This window comes from Colletes latitarsis, chromosome 6 (genome assembly GCF_051014445.1).
Source record: "Colletes latitarsis isolate SP2378_abdomen chromosome 6, iyColLati1, whole genome shotgun sequence".
NCBI lineage: Eukaryota > Metazoa > Arthropoda > Insecta > Hymenoptera > Colletidae > Colletes > Colletes latitarsis.
In genome coordinates, this window is record NC_135139.1 from 19,249,668 (window position 1) to 19,276,623 (window position 26,956).

At 43.1% G+C, this 26,956-nt stretch overlaps 1 protein-coding gene across 1 annotated transcript in view; it reads left to right on the forward strand.

The window, feature by feature from the left end:
- Ddr (discoidin domain-containing receptor 2) overlaps positions 1-26,956 on the forward strand; it is a 246,387-nt gene that overhangs the window by 24,404 nt on the left and 195,027 nt on the right. The gene's annotated exons all lie outside the window — the stretch shown is intronic.

Consider the following 26,956-nt stretch of genomic DNA (forward strand, 5'->3'; position numbering starts at 1 on the left):
ATTCCAATATTCAGAGTCAGATGTATAACTACGGACGGGCGTTTTTGCCATTCCGCGTCTCTATTCGGTCCACGGGCCGTACGTTTTCTCTTCTCGCCCCTGTTTCCCGGTTTTGTTCCGGTTCTGACTTTTTCTTTCAGATTTTCTGCACCTTTATTTACCACTACCCTTTCGGCAGCCCCTTTCTCTCGTACTCTGTAGATTTTAATCTTGGCTGCTTTTTCGTCGTTTCCAAGCTGCCCTCCGCGTTGGAATTTCTTCCGTTTCGGTCGCGTTTCCCCTTTTCTTGCGTTTGTCACTATGTTCGTTCCTTCGGCGTGGTACTTCGGTGCCTACCGGCTCGTGGAAAGAGTCTCCCAGGGCGTATCCATTCTGTCCAAGTCTCGGGCCACGGAAAGTACGAATGTAGTCCCGCGATCCTTCGGGATTCATATATGTTCGCCTAAGTGGCAGAATGATATTTTCCACCTACGGGACTTCCCTTTATTTCGATACCGGGTCTCGGCGCACCTCCTGGCTTTTCCCGGCCGTTTTTACTGCCCGGCTATCTTGACTTTCCTGACCCGGCCATATATTAAGATTTTCACGCTCGCTCGCTAAATCGAAAAATAAATCCTCGCGAACCCGCTAACGCAGTAAATGTTAACATTTTCCACGCACGCGGTCGAGCATTATAGAATCCGACATCGAATTGGATATATTTCGTAAAAAGAGTAGTTTCTTGGGAAACCTGTATCCCCGTAAAAGAATGGCCCCGCTGTTTCCAACGTTTCAGAAAGCATGTGCACGCGTTCTTTTGTTACGTTTTGCGTTAGTTCAGCGACGTCGTCTCTTTTCCCAGCTCGCCGTTTGTTTTCAGCCCGGCTCCGCGTTCTTTACAGCTTTCCTCGATTCTCCGCCTCTCCGGGTTTCCTCTCTGTTTGAGAATTTCGGGCCTACCCTAGACGTTCCTCTCTCGCGACGCCACGGAATAATTTAAAAGCTCATTAGCTCTGCCATTTCTTAAGTTCGGGATAAAGTTGGCGGTAGGTCTTAGAGACGCTGGTTGCAGCTCCCCAACCACCGTTCCCACTGCTGCACTTCCTCTTCGTTCCTTACTATCCCAAGTACCTCAGGATCCAGCAGGGATCGTGGTGGTCGTGTCGGTGGCGACGCTGATGGTGATGGCGGTAGGAGTGGCTTACAGAGGGAGGAAAGGAATATAGGAAGGGGTTGAGGGTTTCGCTTCAGGGGACTTGGTCCTGGTTATATAGCCGTAGCCTGGCCTCCACCACATTGGTTTGTCGAGCCATTAATCGGAACAGCTTTATACCAGGAGATTTATATTGGATTAGGTTGCGGGACTAGCGGTGGTTTAGTTTGAAGGCCCTCGCCTCATACTCTGCCGCCCCCGCCGGTTAACTACTATCACCCCGTTTAATGAACGTCATTCCACGGCATTTCTTTCATCCCTTAGACCCCTCTTTCTTTCTGTCGCTGCGCTTCTTTGAAGTTTATTAAAGAACCAACGTGGCATTGACTTCGGCTGGAAATTGACAAACCGATGCCACTTTCGCGTTTCGACCTCACCAACGTCGTTTCGCGGTTGTGATTACTATTTCTGAGACGTAAAATTCACTAGTGATTTTCTATGCAACTCGAGCAATTTTAATCAGAATTGTACAAAACACAAGACGAAGTTATCACCCTTAAAAGGAAAAGTTAAATCGATCCATTACTAATGTGTTCAAATAAAGTATAAATTAATTTAATTTTGAGTACGATCGACTTGATTTTCGAACCAACGCGAAAGGAAATATAAATGATAAGTATCGGGTTAAACTTTTGTTTGGGGAAGTCCGTTCCAAGGTCCACCGAGCACCTGCATCGATCCGAACGCCTATTTTTGAACTCCCTTGTTATCCTGGCCGTATCTAAAGTTCGCGTGTGTTTTCCGGTGCCTCAGGTAAAATCAATACTTGATCGTGCGTCAACTTCGAAACTTCGCTCGGCCTCCGACCGTCGAAGCAAATATTTTTATCGATGCGTCGACAAGATAACGATCTTCGTCGAATACGCGATAGGAAAATTTTCGGTGCGCTTTCATGTCCGCGGAATGAAAATTGAATTCGGTATTCATTCGCTTAAGAGATGTTTCCAACGATAACGGGCACGCGCGCTCGCGATTCTCTTTTTTATCTTTTATTTTGTCAAAGCAATGCCCGCAGTGACTGGGATTTCATTTAATAAATTCGAGGATGAAGGAAGCTCTTTCGGGTACCGATATCGGGAGAGTATCTAACACAAAGTGATGTTTGATGTATTACGGTTGATCATAGTTCGATGACCACTTTAAAAAATCAGCGTTTCACAAAACACTTTTATGATTTAGCGCTTTACGAGTAACACGCGAATTTGATATCCATTACTTCGACGGAGGAAAAAGCGTTCGAATTTCTGCTAACGTGACGCGTGCCTGTCGTGTTATGAATAAAAATGCACGGTGAACGTAATTATATCGTTGCGCAGAATCAGATTTGCGGTATCAGATTTTGGGACCATGATTTAGTATGGTATGCAAATGATTCGAACATCCCAGAGTGGTTTCAAAAGACTATGTTGGTACTTTTGCTATTTTCCTTGCGTAATAATTTTTTAAAAGATTCATATCTCGATTAACGCGACAGAAAATCTGCTTGTTATTGCAAAATACAATCGTGTTTCCATTAAGAAATTGTTTTAAAGTTCTGAAATTATTACTTGGCGTTAAGGGGTCGAATTCAGCGCGTTACACGCGACTCTAACCGGTACTATATAAACTGTCAGCATTATCGTATAATGCGCGCACAATTGCTCTGGCACACGAACCGTCCAAGTTACATCTGACTAAAATCAGATCTCGGTTGCCGTTGAATTATGGAAGCTGAAGCATGAACTAAACTTTACGACGTATTAGTTCACCCGTAGTCGTCGAGGAATAGCTTCGATAGAATGATTCAGGACTAAAGAAACACGTTTGGCGTTGATCAGTCTTACATTAAGAGTATTGCAATTATAACTACCGATCGAGCGAAAGATTTTCAACGCGAATAGGTTTTTTTTATGCCAAGAAACTTTCAGTGTTTCATGCTATAGAGCGGGACATTAGTAGGAACGTGACGTGCTAACAAAACTGCAGCTGGCATTATTTTTGCCCATCTCGGTTAAAAGGGGAAAAAAGGAAGCGACAGCATAACCGGTTGCCGAAAGCTCGCGTGACCGTTTAATATCACTGCTCTGATCTCTTCATCGTCGCGATAAATTGTTCATCGGGAACGAATCAGGTTGAAGAGAGACGTCTAAGTGTCAGAATCTCGCTGGTGAAAAGCGCTGTCGGAAGCCACGAACCAGAGCGTGTACGTCCGGACATGGAACTTCACGGCGGACTAGTTAACTCTGTTTCTACTTTCAACCACGGTAACCGAGATATCTCGGCGAGTCCGTCGGAAATTTCGCTGCCAGAAAGCGTTGTAGGGGAAAGAGCACGTATTTTCTCGGCGCACGGGTGACTGGTCTGTAATCTGCAACTAGACGAATGCACGGGAAACGAATCGCCGCGGCCACCGTTTCCGGCCGATTCATCCACTGGACGACGGACTTTCCACGTCCTAAACGCGCTAATTTCTAGCGTTTTCGAAAGGCCAATGGATACGCGCGACACGCCGCCCAATTAGCTTCTCGTTCCGCGAAGTTTCGCATAATGAGATTTAATAACCGAGCGCAGCGCGGAAAATGTGCCGGTTTTAACGAATTTTCGGACCTCCGTCGCGCGGCCGGTGTCTATTTGCATAATTCGATTATTAAAAATACCTGGCTCCTGAATAGCAATTGCGTTAGCTTCTAACGAGCTCATTCGGTATCTGTGCAAAGTTTTGCTTGTTCTAGATTGTTGCTAGCGGAAGCTCAATTTGACGCGAGATATGTTTGCCGGCTATGGAATTTCTCGATTCCAGAATACGCAAGTTGTCCGTTAACTGGCGGTACGAACTAGTCGTTCCATGTCAGAAATTCAATCGAAAGTGTGTAATAAATTTTTTTCCTACGATACTTTGTTTTCGAGAAAATTTTGGTCATCGCGGTAAATTTAATAAATATTAAAGAGTTGCTAGACGCACCGATCCCTTGACGCGCGTTGTCGGATATTTTTACGCGAAGATACAACTTTTATCTTGGATCAGGCACGCGGAAGGTTATCGTTGTACGGAGCAACGACCCTTGAAGCAATCTCGTCGTATACTAAAGGGTTGCTGTCTATAAATGGGTACGCGCAAGTAAATAAATGGCAACGACCGGTGTGAAAACACGCGGAAAGTCGATCGTAGAGGCCGTTACAGTTAGATCGATCGGACGGTGTATCCGTGACAGTCCATTGATTTCACGATGTTGATTATGCTGTGGCTGAGATGGGTTTAAATTTCACGCTTCACTGGTGAACCCCGGGGGTAAGATAAGGTTACCTACGGAAGAGCTTTAAGCTACTATTGAGTACACAAGGTTTAGCGGTTACCCTTCGCGCGAACAAGAAATTCCACTTGGAAGCCCGAGCGCGAATATTAGATATCTTGTCGTTCGGTTTGCCGCGCGTTGTTGGCATTGAAATTATTGCCGCGGGGGGATACCGATCGTTTCGATATTCCGGGGGACTTTGCTGCTCGACGAACAAGTCAAAAAAGGACGGAAGAACGGGGGGAACCGAAACGCACATATTGCTGCCTGCTATTCGCGAGTTTATCCTCCTCGATTCCCAGGAGTGACACTGCAATCGATACGTACGAGCTGCAAACCGTCGCTTTTTCGCTCGTCGCACACACCTTCACCAACGTTGCACGCTCTTTTCCTCGTTTCGCGACAAACTGCACCCGCTCCTGTCGTAACGATCCGCGAATCGAAGCGTTCCCGTCTCGTTGTTTCTAAACGTCCTCGTTCGCGTCCAGGTGCGTACGCGTCCCCGGTATGCAGATATACGAACTTAATACGCCGTTGTATACAGAGTGTTCCCGAACCGGTGGCACCGACCGAAAAGGGTCGAATCTGCATGAAAAAATAAATGGAGAAAGTTTAGCGATATTTTTTTATACGAAGCTTCGTTTATCGTATCGACGCTGACGATTTGTTCTTCGTTTTACTGTACCGTACTGCTTTTTTTCAGCCAAAAAGTATTTACAACGAACTCGTCAAATAATAATAAATTCCTTTCGAAAGGTACGCATTGCGCAAAAGTTGAGATACTGGAGGAGCGAACTTTACGCTCGGCGCGAATAACGCAGCAACGATGAGTACGCGAACCTGGGCATTCTTCGGGAATCTGAAATAATAAGCTTGTTTGAGTTGTACGTGCGTGCCGGTGGGAATCGCGGAATGTCCGCAATAACGCGATATTAAATGAAACGCGAACGTGATCGTGCCTTTTTTTCGAGTAGCGTAAAAATCGCGACGCATAAAAGAAGTTCCGCAACGGCGTGGAATGGAAATTCTGGATCTATGCAAACCGAGAAAATAAACGTACAAATGCCCTGTGAAAGGAGCTCAATGGGGAAATGGGGCTAAAAGAGGGGAGTAATCGAGCGACAGTGACGGCATAGCCTGCATCAGGAGCTTAACGAAGGCGCTCATCAGTGATAAGTTCTACCGTCTTTCTTGCCTACGCTCTACCTAATCCAGCAACATGTGGATTTTCGTCCATGATCTCGGTGGTTGTTACTCTGCAATTGTTGCTTCCTACAGCCTTTCATGCTCAGCGAACGAAACGATGGAAAACGCTTTCGATATTTAATTTTCTAGAAGCTCTTTGTGCAATTTCACATCATACATTGAAACATTAAAAAAAGTTTCGTGCATACTCTTTCTTACTTTGTTCTCAAATTATAGCCATTTTTGCGCTTCGATAATTCTGAATCACAAACTAATTTTATTCCAAGTTTTGTAAGTAATAAATTACACGAATTATCGTAAAAAGTTCTGCTGGATATTGAACGTTACATGCAATTTATGCACATCGGTGCACTGTAACATTTCAGAGGAGTAGCCAGGCAGTTCTTCAACGTACGATTTTCTAACGAATGGATAGGTCCTGCAGGACCTATTACCAGCGCTTGTTCCCTAGATTTAAATCTGCTGGATTTTTATTTCTGGAGTCGCTTGAAACCATTTGTTTATTCACGAACCCTTATCAGAAGTTGAAATACATTGAAAGCGTATTCGAGAAAGCTGTCGAATAAATTCTCAAAGATATCTAAATTATTTAAATAATTGAGAAACTCTAGGACGTTCGGAGACCCGTATTTGGGCCGAACGTGGCCATTTCGAACACTTTCAGAGAGGGTAAGCAGCTATTCCCTAATGCAGCGTTTCTCCAAGTTTTTAGTCCCCGGAGCCCCTTATATTCTCAAAAACTTATGCAGAGTCCCAAGAGAATATCAATGAACTTTTCATAGAGCTTTACATTGATATCGAGTGCTCCGTTCCGCACTTTTCGAGAATCTTCCATCCATAAATGATTTTCCACAATTAGGTTATTTGGAATTATTGCTTCCCATCAAATATTTTTCCGCATACAAATAATCAGGAGGGAAGTCGTATTGTAGGACGGGCGAGTATGTTACTGTATCGAGTACTCGTTTCTAATATTCTACGGATACGAGTTCTAAAGACTCGTCTTCCATCATCGGAACGTATTGCATTCGTACAGAGAAGACATTCGCATGATTCACTGCAAAAGTTGGTACGGCTGATGAGAAAAGCTCTCGGAAAGATTGCCTTGGCATAGACGTTTCGAACAGTTAGTGCGACCGGATTTTAACTCGACCATCTTATTGCTCTCGGTGTTCTTTATTGTGGCTACGAGTATAACGGAAGCCATTTTTACTGTACTGTACTCATTAAAACGCACATCAACGTTATTACGGTGTACAAGTAATATCCTTCGAGAAATAACGGGGTTGCGGTCAGTGCACGGTTTATCGTGATCCATGATTTTAAAAAGCAACGACGATTGTTTCGAAAGAGCATGACTACGAAAAAAATAAAATGTTTATTTGCCAAGTTAGTTCTTGGTCGTTTAGTCGACCACTATGCGTAGTAAATTTTTACTCGCTGCCATCTTGTAAGCGAAACTCGGCACCACAGCGAAGCTCAAAGACTTGTTTCAAATATTTGTCGAAAAATTATCGAGCGATCAATCGTCGAAGGCTTCTGCCAACAGGGTTGTTGCAGATAATGTATCATTTCCGACGCGACTCACGTAGCTCGGTTGATTGTAAATAATCGTTAGCCGTTACATTTTCAATGATTTACGATAAATTCGAGCGTATTTGTCCCCGGATTCGGTAACCTAAACTCAGCTCTAACCGTTGTCCCGCCATTTGCATCGCGTTATTCCAAGTCGACCATTGGCAAATATAATTGGCGATTACTCGCGAATAATTATCGTTCGGCGAACGTGTATCCGGGAAATAAACTAATTTATTTTCCCAAAAGTGTAACTGAACGCACGAGATGGAACGAATTCGTTCCCGGCGGACCGCGTAAACCGTTTCTCGTGTACTTTTGCGCCGCGATACCTGGTACATTCATCGAAAATGCTACGTCCCGCTGCGCGATCGTTAGAATAAAAGCTTTTTTCTGTTCGATTTGCATAAACGCGACGCTCGACCGGGAAACACTGAAATTTCTGGCATCGCCGTCAACGCAGCGTTGCATTTCAATTCGTCTAAATAAATAAATCATAATACACGATAGTGAAACTTTTCCAAACTAAGGTTGCGCAAAGCGTTACGACTCCGTAACCTCCACTCTGCTCGCGTTTCTTCAAGAAAATAAGTTCCGGCGAGGGTCGAAGCGGCAATTCATCCCACAACGCGGATTATATGTAGACAATCTAACGTACATACAGGGTGTTCGACCACTCCAGGGAAAAATTTTTCTAAGGAGGATACTAATTTGTTGATTGAGGCTCCCTTAAAAAGTTATAGAAACATTTCTGGCCACACAGTATATTTTCGGTAAAGAATTTTTTTCTCGAAAGTACCTAGGATTTCGGGGGTATGTGTCTTCACCAAAAATGATTGTAATTGACCCCCGCAATTGAAAATAATTTTTCCAGAATGATTTGATATTTTTTTTACCCCTGAAAAATTTAGGCACCTACCTTCTGTCGATCTCTCTTAAAAATTTGTTTTTAATTTTTAATAAATTTGTTTGACGCTCTACAGAAAAATTGTCTAATCCTTTTTTGTAGGTATCCATAAACCCTACTTCTAGACTAAATTTCAATGAGATCCATTGACTATTGTAGGACTTATGGCTGTTTGAAAATTGAGCCATTTTTATGGGGGTTTTCTAACTTTACGGGGTCAAAGAACAACTTTCCGAATATTCTTGGAATTCCTACATATTCTCTACTAAAGTGCGCGTCGTTTGCTTGTAGAAACATTAAAATCCTCCAATCCATTCAGAAGTTATGATGTTTTAAACATACGCATGAAATTTCAGTGAAACATATCAATGGTATGGTCAGACGTGGAATTTTCGGTAATGAATTTTTTTCTCGAAACGGCGTACGATTTCGGGGGTATGTCTATTCACCAAAAATGCTTGTAATTGACCCCCGCAACCGAAAATAATTTTTCCGTGAATGATTTGAAATTTTTTAATTTAATTTTTTAATAACTTTTTAACGAAGCCTCAATCAACAAATTGATGTTCTTGATTTTCGTCTTATTTTGGCTTCTAGAATCTCCCATTAAAATTTTTCCCAGGGGTGGCCAAACACCTTATATAATAGTAATTATTATTGAGTCATTTAAAATTTATCGTGGGTTACAAGTAGTGTCAGTATACAGAATTCGTAGACCTTATTGCTATTAAAGTGTCTTCATTTACATTTTCGTGAATGTTCATTATTATTTTATTCCATTATCTATATCACATGGGTATAAAGTTTTCTACAGTATTGTTTATTTAATGTGAAATTTTTCCAAAAATAAAAAAAGCAAATGTAACAGTATATGAACGCCACGCGAATTGATGTATTACGTTTGCACGATAAAAAATTTTTTATACGAATATTGTGTGTCTCGTGGCACGTGCATATAACGTTTGGGCAGACGAAATATTGAATTCGGAAACACAATAAACAAAAATATTCCCTACAACGTATTTATACAGTACACGAAGGTACGATATTTGTACAGTACAAAGAAAAAACCAAAGAGTTGTTTGTCACACACAAAAATGTAAATTTATCAAAAAGCAAACACGCGATACGTGTGCCGTAAACTATGGATGTAGTATTGCAAGATTAATCGCGCTAACTCGGGTAACAGAATAACAGCATTTGTCAGAAGTACATATTTGTATTGTCGATTATTGCGATACATAAAACATTCTTGGACAATATATGATTTGTATATAGCGATCGATCAGGACAACAAATACTGTTCCTTAACGAACTATTACCAGAGATTTCTCCGTTTACAAAAGTAACGTATAATTTATTTTCATAATTCGAGCACGTACGCTTGATAACATTTTTAAGACGTATCAAGGGACGCAACAAAGGGCTGTCTTGAAAATCAGTGAACATCGCGGGAACACCTTTTCGCCCGCGTGGGATAATAGTCGAGATGGCGCAGAGTTATCTCGTATTATCACCGTTTATTCCGCCGCTTTGCAAGGAGCCACGCGAACGCTTCGAGAGCGGGTAACCCAGCTGACAGACTGTTTCCAAACTTCTGTGCCGCTTCTTCGCCTTCCGCGTCTCTCTCGTCACGGTGGCTGGGTCGAAATTCGTCGAAGGAACTCGACCGACTGCGAGGCAGAAGGAGAAGATGGTACGGCGGGGTTTGCTGCAGAGAGAGAACGAAAACAGGCAGTTTCCGGTTTCTTGGACACATCCCGTGCGGAAAGTTTTGATTCGCAGACGCGCCGGGATCCCAAGATCCGACCGAAGTAACTTGATTTTCGGAACGGCTTGTCATCTCCGTTAAGACTGGCCTATCCTCTCTCGCGGATACAATAACCTCGCCGCTCCCTATCTGCGGTTCTTTATCCTCATTCCCGTCTTTGTTCTTTCCGCAACTATTGTTCCCCCCGCCCGTTTTCTTCCATCTTGGCTGGCACGCTGCTCTTTTCTCTCCCTTTTCTTCTTTCGCCTATCGCCAGAATCAAATCCTGCTGGAAGTAAAGAGCTACCCACCGCTCGGTGTCGAAACGTACCTGTTACGTCGAACCATATTCCTGCTTCATCGGTTTCTCGTAATGTGCATTCCGAATCTGGTTAGGTCCGGGTTAGATTATTGGACGAACTTCCGCGATGATTCGAATCCACGGCTCGACATTCTAGATAATTTCTTGGCTCGATGAACGTGACTCGGACGTGATGGTAATTACCATTGGCTAGAATCTGCGCTACTAGGAGACATCTGGGGGAAATGTGTGGCGAAATTCGGGATGAAGTAGTAGTCGAATTAAATTCTTTAGAAAAATAAATAAATCATGTTAGATGATAAACAGAATAATATTCTCATTCCTTTTTGGGCAAAGAAGCGCTGGGTTATTCGAAAGAAATCTTTGGGACCTGTGCAGTACATTGGAATTTGTAATCGAGTGCTTTCGTAGCCAGTTAATGTGCGAAAAGTGGCGTCTGAAATCATTTCGTTCAAGAGCTTAGACGTTAATTGTATAGTGAGGCGGAATATTTTGAACAACGCGTGCTTTACGCTTAACATTGAGAGATCGCGTGGCAGGTTAATTAAATACTTTGTACGCGCGGATTCGTACGGTTGAATTTCATAGGACCCAGGAAATTCTAATTAATGCTCGCACTTGAAGCGGTGCAGCGTAGAAACGTTGAATGCTTTTGCACACAAAGCACGATATGTTGTAGGCATCTCATTTGTTTCCACCATAGAAGGTCATCCTCGTAGATTCTACGTGCATCGCGGCAAGATAGGAAGGAGGACAGGGGACGGGGGGATAACATGAAGACCCCGAAAGGTAAGGGAAATCACGGTAGAGCGAGAGAATCGAAGCGAGAAAGAGACGATAGGGGCAAGAGAGATACGCATAGACGCAACAATGTTCTCCTTCCCTCGTGCTTCAGTTAGCTTGCATTATAAGCTGGAAATTTAGCGCTACCCTGGGATCAACCACTCCCGAGAAGCGCACCACTTCCTAGCGACGACCCTAATAATGCCATTAGATACATCGCGAATCCCTAATCTGGGGTTAGAAACTTGCATAATTCTCGACCGGCGGCCCGCTTGAGTTTGCTACTTCAAACTTGCCCGCCGAAACTCGCGGCAGTATTCCAAAATTGCTCGAATATTATGATGCTCGAATAAGTTCGGCGTCGATCGTCGCGAAACGCAACGATTCCCCGACAATCGATATTATTCAGGGGTATTTCAGTTCGAATGTGGGCGAATCACTCACGATTTAATTTTCAGCTCTGTGTATCCGCGCTCAAGCACTGAATTTCTCGCGTGTTAAAAATTAATTATTTCAAGATTAAACGATTTATCCTGTAGAGTACGAACAAGGGGTGAACAATGTTCGGTCAGTGTCGTATTGATTATTTTGTAAAGTGAGCTTTCGGCACGTGGACGTCCCCGTTTCGCTTTGAGAACAACGTACCGATATCGGCAGCCTGGTAATGATAGCTCTGCCCGCAGTAATTACTTTATCGATACGGTACGATACACCGCGATTTTTCTCAATTTCTTCGCTTATATCCCCAAGGTTCCGCTATCCCCCCCAAGGTGCTCGGGGGATTTATTTATAGAGTTGCTATTGCGAACATAAGTTTGTCAGGCATGGACGGTGCTGTAGAAAAGCAGTGGAAGAGCCAGGAAGAAAAAACAGAGGATAGGAAGGGATGGGAACAGAACGATGGGTTTTATATGTATAGGTATAGAAGAGGTTAGTATCCGTGGAACGGTGCGGGAAATCACAAGGGACGGACGACGCTTTCAGGAACTTCGGCACGAGTTCTCAGCTCTTGGCCATTTTCCCTCTTTTTCCGTCTATCCTGTGTTTCCCATAGCCATACTTTCTTCCCTCGTTCTTCTTTGTTGCGCGGCTCTATCGTTGGTTGCACCCTCGCTTTCCGTGCATATCCGATGGCGGCCGCCACTACTCGTAGTCCTTTTAAATAACACCGCATCCGAATCCATTATTTCGCATTGAGTTTCAAAGTCTCGGTTCGCGTTCCACCTTTTGATCGCACATCCAGACAACGATCGCGGCTTAAAAGTACCCTGGGCGCCTGATTTCTATATTTCTCTCGTTTGCTTCGTTTTGCCCCTCAGTCGTAGAAAATAATAATATTCATCCTAGTGTTCTCTGTATTCGACGAGAATTGTTTTCAATTTCCTCCTTCTAGAATCTTATGAAATACCGTTCGAAAAATAAAACGAAAGATCGCGATTTGCGTAGGAAGCTATTGCCTTTTATATCCCCGTACGACGTTGTTTGCCCTGACGTGTATTTCTCGATTTAGTTTTCATTTCCTTTCGTATCCGTACTACTTATATTTGTTTTGTATTACGATCGGGTACAAGCGGATGCAATTTATTTGTCATTTATCGTGGAAGTCGATATAAAACATTCGAAATTACTTTTACCTTGATCGAAACATCGCTATTTTTCGTTTATAGAGATGTTCGTTCATAGAATGTTGAATTAAATCTAATTTGGGTTTGGGATGCATTTGGAAATTATCTCAAAATCTCGTTCTCGTTATACTCTTCTCGCTTTGAACGACCGTATATCGTCGACCCTTGATCCTCGTAATGCGAGTGAATCAATGGGTGGCACTATTGCTTCATGATGCATTCCTGAATATCTAACTTCTCACCCTCCTTCTGCTTTCACCGAAACCATGCTCCTCCTTCTCATTCGAGTTCTCTCTTGCTCCAGGCATGAATAAGTGGACGCGACTCAAGAAACTTTCCTACCAGCTCTGCCTGTGCTTGATTGAGATTCCTCATCGTACTAATTCGTCCTCGTGGACGATCCTTGGGGAACCGGTAATGACTGCATCTCCCCACCGAATATTTATTAGTTACATTATTATTACATACCTTGTATTAAAGATTTTCTTTTCAAAATATCTTTAAAACGAAAATTTACGTTAGGTAATATTAGACATCGTCTTGTTTGATATTACGGTCCCCATAGTAAAGAATTATTATTGGTTAGAAAAAATTAAGATTCCTAATTGACAGTGCATTTAAATTCCATTTGTTTCTATATGCTGGGTCTATGGTCTGGACAATTGCTTCGATACATCGGGTCTGTCGCCTCGATTTAATTTTTCTGTCGCGTAAATGAGAATTGAAGTTCATTTTACGATGAATGTATAGTGATGGCGGTGACAATGGGCAAACTTTGAGTTCCGTGCTACGTATCGGTGCAAACGTATAAAACTACTATAAGAAGTAAAATCGATCGTGTCGAAGTTTATGTACGCGCACTAGCAGAATCGCTTTAAGCGAGATTACCTTAATGGTGGTTTCACTCGTTACATTACGCACCACAGAATTTACAAATTCACCTCTGGGCGATAGCTGCGGTTCTATGATGATGCATTTCGGTGTGCTGTACGTTTCGACTGTTTCCTTAATACGCATAATAAATTTGCGTAGCTTCGTTAACCTAATCACCAAATTCGATAATACCTTTGCTCCGTAAATCAGGATTTAAATATTGGTTCACGGAATTATCGTCGAGGAGGTGCTTATGTCGCACACCTTTCCGTCTCCGGAAGAATTTTCCCGTATCCACTTCATGTGTTCGTCACAATTTGAAATCAATTTTCACGTTTTATCGAGGCTCTGGTTTCGTTTATTGCAATCGAAATAACGTGAATGTAATATTCATGGATCGATGAAAATATTAAATCTTAATCGTTCCAAAATGCCATTGAAAATTTAATCCTCCATTAAAAGTACGGATATCGACGATCTATTTACGAAATTTTCCTGCAAGCGATTTCCAAATTTCGATTGCACTCGCAATCGTATACAGGGTGTTCGGCCACCCTTGGGAAAAATTTCAATAGAGGATTCTAGAGGCCAAAATAAGACGAAAATCAAGAATACCAATTTGTTGATGGAGGCTTCGTTAAAAAGTTATTAACAATTAAATTAAAAAATTTCAAATCGTTCTAAAAAAATTATTTTCAGTTCCGGGGGTCAAATACAATCATTTTTGGTGAATAGACATACCCCCGAAATGTTGAGCATTTTCGAGAAAAAAATTCAGTACGGTCGGAACTTTAAACGTTAATACCTGTTTAACGAAGCCTTCATCAACAAATTGGTATTCTTGATTTTCGTCTTATTTTGGACTCTAGAATCCCCCATTAAAATTTTTCCCAGGGGTGGCCGAACACCCTGTATATCATTATTCGATGATTTGTTACAAGTACGCTAAATTTTTTAAAGTTTCACAATAGATTCAAATATGTTTATTCTATTTTATGAAAAGAAAGTCATTTGTTTCTCATTTTTAACGGTGTACGATACGAGCTATTTTCTGCGAATACATAAGTTAGGGCCTCGCATTTACGTCCACATTCATGGATGAAGGGGGGACACCATGTGTCCAGTTCGTGTAATAAGTTATCAGATCAATTACAGTTATTACTTTATTCCGGCTCGACGCTTCGGAACTTTGCACGGAGCTGAGCTAGCTCGTTACCCCGGCAATTTTGCGGCTCGAGCGAAAACCAGCGGAGTGTGAAGCTCGACTAAAGTATTCGCGAAAAACAAACGGTATAAGGTAAATGGCGAAGACCTCTCTTATTTTTCACCGGCGTTTGTCGAAGTAGAACGAATCCGGTGGCGGTTTTTTGTTTAATTCAGCCGCTGTATAATTTTACTCCTGAGCGTGATTAAACGATGGGGAAAAAGTTAGTGTTCGATTGTTGGATGCGCGGAAAGTTTAGGGAAATAGTTCCCTATTGGTTTACTCCGGGCATTGTTTGTTCTTTTCCCCGATACCCGACTGACTTGTTAATTCGAGATTTAAAAACAGACCGGCTTCGTCGTCGTCGACGGTGAGATATTTCGAGCCATCGTAGCTACAGTGTCTGTAATCGTCTGATTAATGTATCGTTCATTATCGTGGTCTCGACAGAGTCGAGAGTTCATCAATTGCGAATAACCGTTATTTAAATAATAGAGGAAAGGCGCGAAGTATAATTGGCACTCGGCCACGTTTAACGGATTCAAGATTTCCGTGACTTTTTATTGTCCTTCGTCTATATCACCGGTACCTATCGTCCGTAGGACGGGTTCGTTAATATAAAAGAATTGAAGGGTGCTGGTGAATGAATTCGCTTTAACGACCAGCGGAGAGTGTCATTTGCCGGAAACGACGGCAGCCGAATCAACGGCGAACCGAAGAGAGTACTTGACAAACGAGAGACTTCTCGATAGCTTCTGAGACGCAACTGCCACTGTTGCTGCCATCTCTGATATATCAGTCACTCTGCAACTTGTCTTGGAACTCTTACAGCTCGAAAGAATGTATGCTACGTTCAAATATATTCTGACAACCGAACCAATATTCAGTCGACTGCTTTTGAGCAATCAATTACACGAGCATATGGATTATGTATGCCGGTGCATCGCCATATTTCAGCCAAATGACTGTACAGTCTGGAATAAACGATTTTCCGACAGATAGTTAAGTTGTAGGACCACGGATGCCTGCCCCAAATCCGTGGCTTTTTATTTTTTAAACCGCTCATATATACTTGTTTATTCAATGCTTGTTTACCGCGATGAAATGTTTTCGCAATGCAAATGAAAACTGACAACGAATAATCGGAACATTTGAAATATTGAGAAATCGTATGATACGACGAGTGCAAATTTGCATTTAGGTCGAAGTTGGCCATTTGGAACACCGCCTCTAAAAGCAAGCAGCTGCGCATTACCGGAGTATAAAAATGACTGTAACTGGGGAATAGTGTCAAACGGATTTTTAAAAAGGGTGTAAATATGTTCGAAACAGAAGCGACGCGACGACGCTGCTCGGAAATGTGAAAAGTGTCTGGTTGTTCCGCGCATGCTGCATTGTTTTGAAATTTATCACGCTGTTGCGGATCAACTTTGATCATTGTGGCGGTACAAGTGGGCTGTCAGTGCACGAACGTTACTTCATTGTAGTACCAGGCTTATATTTTATTATTATAATATTATACATTTTCTGACTCGATATATGGTAGGTTTTGTACAATTCCACCTGAAATATATACTTTCAAGCGTCGTGACTGGTTGGCTTTGGCTTGGATTTAAAATACGTTTATCGTTTCCTTGCATAAACGCTTGAAAGACTGTCTCGGTTGTCCCAGGGTAAATACGAGACTGGACAAAAGCGTAAGTTAGGCTTCTCGGCTTACGAGGACGGCTCATAAAACTTGAAATTATTTCCATTTCTTGTAGTTTTGTTCGTTTTCACGTTCCTCGAGAATAGATTCGGATTATTCATCCGTCGGAACGGCAGCCTAGCAACGAATCGTACCATCTCTCCGTAAAGTTTATTAGATTGAAGCTTGCAGTCGCGACGAAGCAATATGCATGGATGTTTTATCGGTAACAGGCTCGTACACATCCGCGTCTTTTGAGCACAGCCGGTGCTTTAATGGCGCCCTGAACTATGTTCTCGAAGTATTTATACGCTCACGGCCGACTGTGCGAGCTCACATAGACCCTAGACTCTTTCATTCGGTCCTCGGAAAGCCATTCGAGTGAGACGACGCCGTAACGAGTGCGCAAACCACCCCTCCGCCTCCACATTTCACCCTCGCGTCGCTCTTCTTTTTGTCGACCTTCCGACGTCGTCTCTATATTTATTTTCCCTCTCTGATCCGCGTGTTCACGCATGCCGGCGAACTTTCTTCGTTCTCCGGACAGCGCGTTTTCCGCCGCCTACAATGCAAACGAGCCGCCTAAGACCGATTTACATTTCCATTAGCCGGCTGCTTCGTTTCGCGCCGATAAATCTGGTCACTTTCCTGCTGATACGTTGCTGAAACACCCGGGGACCATTCTTGCCGCGCCACCGAATGCCTGACGGCTCTACTAATTTCATTAACGCTAGTTTACGATGCGTCCGACGCGAAAATTTCTATGCAAATCGAATTACTCTCAACTATTTAGTTCGCACTCCACGTGGGCGGTTTGGATCGTTTCTAGGAGAAATCTGGTCGGATAAATTAGTCGGACATGTCATCTAACATAAAAAAAGCAATATTACCGTGAACGTATTAGTTTTAAACAGACTAGACTTTCAACCAAACATTTTCAGACCACGGAGGAAAACAGACATGAGCTAATCTTTTTATTTTGAAATTTGCATACATACGAACGAATTTTTAAACGGTTTAAGTTTTTCTTTTTTTTTGTTTTCTTTTAAAATTTAATGGCATCTTCTTGCAAAATAAGCGATCCCGCTTTGGTAGCGAATTCCACGACCCTTGTCCGAGGATCGTAATCGTAACCCAAACTAGATTTGTTTCTTAATGGAGTGTAACAAGGTTACTTTTACACGATGACACGCAATAACTGGGATTATCTCGTTGTAAGATCGAGTTATAGCGATGCGTTAAAGCCGGCAATTTATTAGTCGCGTTAAATACAAGAATGCAGATTCTTGAGTTAAGAGCGTGTTCCACCGTCTCCCTTCTTACCTTCTTCCCTCCACAATGCATGAATATGTATGCAGCTACTTGCAGTTTATTAATTTTCATTGCCTTTGCGTCCGTACACTCGAACGCGACTGATGGACGACACGGAACACGATAAATGTTCGCGTCGCGACGAGGTTCCGTTCAACAGAAATTATTTGCAGTTTGTTACGCGTATCGTTATTGCGCTTCCGACATTCCTGGCGATGCGTATTTTCGTTCGTTGCTATAATCGCCTTCGACATCGATACGGTTCACTTCCGCGTTATTTAATATTTCTATGTTCTTATGCAGCATTTTATTTGGATTTAACTTGACGCGTAATTCTTGTTTCGTAAACGGAACCGAAACAAAAGATTATCCGACAAAACGGTGCCGCGTTTTTTAATCTGTCAGTCCATTTCCTCCCTGCGAAATTTACAGCGAGTTGTTTAAAGTTTCGCTGGTGAACGTTTCAAGGTTTCTCGGCTTAACACAGCCAACAGAGTCGATTCCTCGGTCTTGGTAGAGCCTAGGAAGCGGAAAAAAGAACGACGGCATGGATTTCTCAAAGCGTGTGCCGCTACCAGCGTACTTATTAAGACTTATTACAGCTCTCACGCGCAGAGCCAGCTACAGCCTCCTTTTCTCAACGAGGAAAGCTCCTTCGTGTTCCCTCGCAGCAAGCCGCGCGCTTAATTGTTATAAATTGCCCCATCGGTTCGCGAAATGATTTACCGGCTCGCCTCGCATAAATTGCAACAAAGACTTTCGTTAAGAGAGTGATTTACGACTTCGCAACATCGTTCCCCAGTTTATGCCTGGCTAACATCCTTCCCTCTCGATGCTCTTGCCCGGCTTTCCCGAGAATTATTATTCAATTTCATTCCCAGCGAGCGCACCGGGCCCCCGAATATTTATTTCGTTAGAAACGCGGCGATTTATTCGCGACTCGTTCCGCGAGCATTCGCAGCGTGGAAACGACAAATTCGATCGGAAGGCGGACGATGTAATTCGTGTACCGCGAGATCATTCTCTTTGACGCGTATTGTTCTTCACGGCCCGTAAACTGTGAAATTGAATTACGCGATTGCACGATCAATTGATCGGGAACTGCTCCAAATTGCAAATGGTTACAGGCTGCATGCGATTAGATTCCGAAGAAAATTCTTCGATCGACGATTCGACTCGATTCGATAAAATTTTATTCGAATAATATATTACCGATAAAACAAAAATTCATAATCGTTCGAAACACGGTATCTAAAATCTGTTTCTATTTTCTGAGAAAACAGATTATAATAAAATTACTAATCAGAGTTTGACAGTAGATAAAGCCAAATTTCGGTGTCACTTTCACCCGATAAATTTGGATGATCGTGAATCCGAATATGGGGTCGCGATTATGCGGACAAAGTCCACATCATGGCACGAGGGATGGACAAAGTCGTAGGATAAACGGGATAGGCACTGGAACAGCTTAATATCAAAGATGTCTGGCGTGATTCTCCAGGCGGAGGTTTATTGCGTCGTAACGTACGACCGGTTAGATAGTCAGGATAGTAACCTAACCCACCTCGGAGAATTATACTCGACCGAAACATGAGATTTCGGTAATTCTGTCTCGAAGGTTTTTACGTTCCTGTCCGGTACACGGTGCCCCGGGACTTTCGAATTCGCGAGCCACGAGAAAGCTGAAAATTCTGGTCAGGGAAAGGAAATATTGTGGTTCTGCACGCATGAAAGGATTTCAGGAAAGTTCTCCTCGTTACTTCGTTTTTATCCCCGACAATTAATATTCTTCTTGAGAAACCGACCTTAATTATCATATTCCCATTGCAGCCGATTTCGGCTGGATTCCAGTAATTTGCCCGGCCACCGCGCGGAATATTCATTAAGCGAGATACGGGGAACGCGATAAAAATTCTGAAAATTTACCGGGTCTTACGTTTCTTGATTTCCTGCCGGAAGCTCTTTATTTGATCTTAACGCATATCCTGCTCGTTAAGATGCAGACGGGCAGAGAGAACAGTGAGTCACTGGTTTGCTGAGTCACCCGGCCGTCGACGCGCCGAAATTCAGGATGCACCAATTACGCAGTCCGATAATGAAAGGAACTTTTGCCAAAAAGTCCATCGGCCGGATAATGGTCCACTTATTGTCAGACTTGGCGTTCGTGATACTCTGTCGCCTCGTCCCTAAGAAACACGTACACAGCAGTATGTCTGGTTACAGGCTAGGAAAATAACTCCTGTCCAAAATATTTTCAATATTTTCACGTTCGTTACAAATTAGTTATAAACGGTCATTTATCCAACTTAAGGAATAAGTGATCGAGACACAGTGATTCGATTATCTTCGCCTACATTTATAACGAAGTGACGAATTTCGGAAATTGATTTTTGCGAAGTCGATGTAAGCGAGACGGCGGATCCAATTAAAGCGAACGGGCTCCTGGGCGCCGGTTAAGTACATTGAGAATCCACTAAAAGTGAGTATTCTCATTAGGTATTCTGATTGGAATATCTAATCAGAAGTCTATGAGGGCCCCTGAGACGAGACCGCCAATTTAAGCTTCCAGTCAGCGTGTCTCCACGTGACGTTAGCGTCATTGTCGAACGCTGAACTCGGTGTACCGAAATGGAACTTGGAGTCCAGTCTAGTTTCCGGTTCGAGGAGAAGGCGTTAATTCAGCCTTTGGAATTTTCTTTCGGGTCGACGAATAAATCAATCTTTTTCTGAGATACTTATCGATCTTTCAGGGACGCCAGAAAATATTTTCAATCAAATTCCTCCGTCGTAGAAGTCACGCGATATTGTGACACTCTAAAACAGATAAAGCTAGAATTTTCGTGCTTGAAATTTCCCTGGATTACAGTCGCAAAGTTTGCGAACAATCTTAAAAGAATCATCGATAGATCGTACGATCGGCGGTCTTTCGAAAATTTTCAATTTACGTAAAATTGTTCAACAGTTTTCCGTGTTGGTTGAAGAGAAAATTGAAGCTCGGAAAAAACGTGTTTCTGCCGTGAGAGTTCGTAATATTCGCACTGGTGGCAACGAGACGTGTACGTTATCGATACCAATGGTTTCAGCGACGGGCTTCAGATGCGACGTACGATAAAGGACTAATTACAGAGAGTGAGAAAAAAGTATATCCGCGCGATTACACGATGTAAAAGTCACTGATAGCTTTCTCCCTCGTCCGCGTCTAGACGCTTCGTGCGGTCGAGCGTTATCGCGACCGGTAGATACTGCATGTGGAGAGAATGACTCAACGTTTTGTGCGGCTCGTGCTGCATGCTGTTACGTGTTGTGGACACGTTTTGCAGCATTGTGCAATCTAGGATGACATATTACTTGGGAACGCGAAAAAAGCGTGCTCTACCTTTATACGACTTGAAGAGGTGCCAGCGTTGTTTTTGCGCCCCGCAAAGAACCACCCCACACGTACAGTAGATCATTGACCGGTGCTTTGTTTTACCCAGTGGTTTTCAAACATTCTTGAACACGGAGTTGACCTTAATTTTCCCCCCAAGACGATTTTAAATAATAGAAAAAATATTTATTCGTCCTTTGAAAATGGTAAACTATTTATTCCTAGGAGGTGCATTCTATTCGATTCTAAGAACAACAATTACGGCGTTTCCCTTCGTAGCTGTTGGTGAACTTTTCCGTAATGTTATTCTAGTAGATTCAGTCTTAACCATGCTTACAAGTTGGAAGCAGTTTCCGATATATGAAGTTTAAACCGAACTCCGGAACGAGATAGATCTTAATAGCAGCCATCTACTAGCTAAACGGGGAAACGTTGAAGCTTAATTAAAGACTAATAACCGTTGCTCTTACATATACCTTTCGAATACGTATCCTTAACAATTTTCAGTCAGCAAATATATCTTTGTTGGGTGAGGCAATTTTATTAGATTTTTGCGTATGATATTTTTTTGTAATTAGCCATGAAACAAAAGTAGTGTTAACGGTATTACGATTCTTATCGTCAATGGCACTGAAATGAATTTATCGACGACGGTAACGCATTGTCGACACTGCATCGAAATGCGGCATTCAATTAATCTAAATAACGATATAGGATCTGGTAGGGATTGCGTTTGCTCCGTGCAGGATGAATATTCTGACCTAGCAGGCTGTCAGGTTTAGCACACAATCAAGCATTATCAGGTACGGTCAGACAGTAATTAATGGCTCGGCCTAGTCAAACAGTAATCAATAATCAATAGTCAGTCATAATCAGGTCAATGGTACGGAGTTCGCCTCACTTAGATCGGATCTAAACGTTACATCAAATTCAAAGGTAAACATTAGTGTTAAACAGGCAGCTGCTAGCACGCTTTGTTAATCGCAGTCAGAACGCGTTACGATATGCATTTATGGACGAGTCGGTTGGCTGGCTGACAACGTCAAGATACGCTTCGATCGATGGACGTACGCCAGATATTAGTAGCCCGGACGAACAATACCGAAAGATCGTTTCTTGAAACCTCGAAACCTCGATTCCGGAATGTTCAATAAACGCGAGTTCTTTTTCTTAACCGGACAAAGACCGAACAGCCTTCCTGGTTTCGCGCGGGCAATAGAAAATGGGAAAAGGGAATTCCCCCGGTCGGGAAGACGCGGAGGAGGCGCGGTGCTCTGTAAGAACGGGGCTAGAAACGATTAAAGTTACACTTCGATCTCTAACCTCGGCCCTCCGGTGGCGTGGAATCTCTTCTGGCAAATAGCAGTCGCTTCGGACCTCCGGAGCTTCTTTTTCCCCTTGGTTCGCGAATACGTAGAGCAGCGTCACTTGTGCAGCGACAGTGGCAGCGCGGAGGCTATTACTCCGCGAAAACTTACTTTTCCCGAGGAAATTACTTTCACGAAGTATCTTATTTCGTCGACGGTGCGACTCGAGGAAAGCGTCGTTCGTCGCTCTTTCCCATTTTCCGAGTTCCCGTCGAAGGTGCCCGAACCACCGAAACGATTTCGTTTTTCGGTCCACGTTCGCGAAACTCACTGTATTTAGGGGTGGATTAGGGTTGACGGTAGTAGATCAAGACTGGGTAGATTTTCGATCGAGAGGGGACGTTTCGTTCGCGTGTCTTTGCGAGGGAACGTACATGATGAATAATCGGTCTTTGAGGGAGTAGGTTTTTTGGACTGAAAAATGAGAAATTTATTTAAAATTTATTTAAAATATTTGTATCGAGTAGTAACTTTTTCGACGTTAAGTCTATAATCCTTTATCGATAAATCCAGTTCAAAGAAAAATGTCGCGTAACGCAGCGAGTAGGAACAAAACAAGCAGCGTTCGAGTTTACTATAAATCCCAGAATCCGAGTAACTGATATGTATTCTTAGAGTGAACACACTGACGCAATTCCAATGGCCCTGTATCGTGAGCTTAATCAATATCGTTTTTAAACGATTCATCATATTAGATTTCGAAAGGTAGTTACGGTTCGTCTTGTTTTGTGGCTACTTGTATCCAAATAACGATAATCGCAGCTGGTGAATCATTTATTTTGCAAAAACGTTCATGCAAATTTACGCGGACTAGGCAAAATAGAGTTACCGTTACGAGCTAAGCCCGAATCTGGGTTAGAGGACTCTAATCAGGATACATTGAATTATACCGTTATCGTGGCATTGCGTAATGTTGCATAATGTAAAGCATTCGATCAATTATGCAACGATATTTGTGCTTAATTATGCAGGTAAGCCAGGTATTCTCACGCCGATATCGACAATCACTTTTCGGCTTCGATATCCACGCGGATTACAGCTTCCTAATTGTTGATACCGAGCGTGGAATTGTCGGATATCGATGATCTATTAACGATAATTAATAACGAGATCCAAAGCGAAACGCCATTCTTTCTCTTATCGTCGCGAAACGAAGTCAAAATCAAAGAACAACCAAGGGACTACGGATAAAATATTTTGTTAAAAAATTGTTCCTTCTTGAGATTTCGTCCTTTTCGAAACTTTTTTAGCAGTACAGTCTTAAAGTAATCGAGAATTGAGAACTTATTGCTTTAGAGTAGGTCACCGCGTGTTAATCGCGAAGTAACGTTCCACATAACATATTGTACAATAGGAGCTTAAAATTAATTAACGTTTTAGACATTGTGGGAGTGGCAATATTAATAGTCGTTAATATTACTACACACTGGCGATGTAATTAGATTACTTGATACGCGTAGAGCACGTGTAACACATGGCGGTATATGTGGATGTATAATACTAACCTATGGTAGTTGTGTCTGCTCTATATCTGTTCGTTATTCGTTACGAGTTCTATTTGTGTTCCCGGCGATATTTGAATATGTTCTGTTGTATGGCGCGGAGTTGCCTCTAGTACACATAACAAACACGAGCGGCAGAGTTTCTCTGCCTTACCTTCCAGCAAAATAATGCGAGGATCGATAGCCATCTTTAGCCCTTCGAATTATGGATAATAAAGATAATTTTCATTTATTTCGTCAGAATTACATAAATTTTATCACCGACCAGCGAATAAATATTTTAGATTCGTATTCGTTGGATTAAATATATTTTTAAAACAAGTTTGCGCAGCTTCGTGTACGAGACGTCGGTCAATTAGCGTATCAGGAAAGATAATTCGTATCGCGTGCAATCTTTTTTTCGTCGTTGCTTGTTGCATCCTTATCGAACTCGAACGTTCTTCGTCCGAGCAGGAATTTGCAGTTTTAATTATCGCGCTTAATACGTTACCGTTTCTCTAAAAATTAGATTTGCAGGCAGAATAGTTTTAGCCTCCGCCGGGGGATTACCGTTCGTAATTCAACTTGACAAGCGTCAGCGGAACCGGATACGCGCCGGAATCACGCTTAATTCTTAAATTTCCCTGCTAATCCCGTTATCCCGCCCGTAGTCTCGATCGATCGGATTGGATACGATTCCAAGTTGCCCCCGGACATGATACCGATATCGAGGGCCGCTGGGAACGAGTTGGAACAAGCGGAAACCGGAGGAAAAAAGGGGATCGGAAGGGAGTGTAAATGAGGAGATCCAAAGTGGCAGTTAACGAGAAGATAACAGTAACACGCGTGCTTCGGGATCGACGGGACCAGGCAAAAAAACGACTGTTCTCGAGTACACCGCACGCGACTACTTATGTTCCAACCCCGACTTCCTTCTCCTATATCATCGTCGATCCTCTCTGCGCTCTGGACGTCCATCACTTCGCGTTTCAACTCTCTGGCAGCGAGTAGACGCCTGTCAGCGTACAACGTCCGTATCTCTTCTTGTTGCGTACGAGATCAAGTACTGGACTAACAGCAAGAAACTGGACTTCACAAGACAACGAACCGTATCTAAATTAAAAAAAAAATTAATTAACAGAATTGCGTTTCCCTTCTTCGTTTATCATTTCCAAAACTAATTGAAATAATAACGACAAGATTAGGACAGTTGCATCTCGTTTCGAAGGACCATAAACTAGAACTTGAAAACATTCGTCAACGAGATCCCCTGTAAACCCTTTTCAAATTGCGCTTCGACGCTCTGGTTGCTCGGGTCCTACGTCATCTCCGCGAGTCTATCTCGGTTTTGCTCCGATCGTGTCTCGTCGCAGACAACGTTACGTCTCGAGGCTTTACGACTCGGCGCGAAAGCAAACGACCTCGTCGTCACTCTCTCCCGCTGCTCCGGCAGAAAGAGAAACCGTCGTTGGCCGAGCGGTTGAGGAAAGCGCGAGAAGAGGAAACGCCAGACCGACGGAGGAAATAAAGCATTTCGCGAGGGGCGGGCGCGGGGGCATAATTTTCGTTTCTTCCGCAGCCGTATTTCGCGGAGACAATGCGGCCTGGGAACCGCAATCCAGGGTGCAACCGACCCAGAAAACACGCTTGGGATTACTGTACCGCGATAGCTTGCTTTCTGGCTGCCTATTTGTCTTTTGCGCCTCCGCGTCCACGCTTCCCGTCTATGCTCGCGCTGAAGACCCGAAGGGCGTGAAACAAAGCTGCCCGCGAAATGGTTTTCTTTCTCGGGGGGGAGGGAGGAGGGCACCAGACGCTATTGCGAGCGTAAGATTTTGGATTGGACCGCGGGATGGGTTAACTTTTCTCCCGTTTAATCTGGAATTATACTGGATGGATTTGTAGTTTGTGCGCGTTCCATCCTCCCAAGAAAAGCGAGACAACTCGAGAAATATCAACTTTAAATTGCAAACGTTTCCCAATATCTTGATTACATTCTCTTTGAAGATTATAGAGATTTTACATTTAGACTGTTTTAAACGTTAGGTAATTACGTTTGACAAGAAACGATAATTGGAAGTAACAGAGGCATATTCTATTAGTTAAATGATTTCGCGAGCCAGCACAGAGAGTGAAATCAAGTTAGATCGTTGAAAGCCCTCTAGCCTCTAACCGGCATTCACATATCGATTCCCTATGGAATCCCTTTGGCTGAGATTGCAACGATCTCCAGCTGAATGCCGGAACCGAATAACGGGAGATGAGAAACTTTCGAAACCGAGCGCGGAGCGTCCAGAGTCGAAGTTTCTTGTTAAATTTCTAACGCTAGGAACTTTTTCTATTATTAAATTTGCAACGCGAGTCGATATCCGGCGATTCTCTTAACTCTTATCCTGGTCGGAAGCGTCGGCGGAACGTGCTGTTTCCGCGAATTAAACGAGATCCCCGGACGATTCGGCGTTGCCTGGAAAATTCGAGACGCCGCGCCAGGCGAATTAGTTTTTCCTTGGTAGAATTCGCTGCCTCTCGGTCGGAATCGCGTCGTTGATTATGCAACTGGCGGCGTAAAGATACACAACGTTCTCGAATAAATTCATTATTAAATCGTATAACTTGGGGGAAACTGGTGGCAGACAGGCGAAGGGGCCTTCAGCTTCTCGAAGTTTCTCGATGAATCTACCGGGGAATAGTTTGTCGGTGTCTTCGTCAAATTTCCAGCCCGTCGCCGTAGAATCTCGCTCCGTTTTCGTATTAAATCAGACATACCTTTGTGCGCGTTACGCGTCTCGCGTTACCTTACGCCCTCCTCGGCCGCCATTGTCTACGAATTCCTAAACGAAATATTACACAACGCGAGGAAAACAGCTATACGACAGCCGGATATGCGCTGCAGGCCTGTGTTTTATTGCCAGTACGCTTGGATAAATAAATATGCGGACGCCTCTGCCAGGACCTCCTACTCGGTCGTAAAAATGATAAAGAAGGGTATCGGCTGCTCGGCCACCCTGAAATGTACGAATACATATGGAAACGC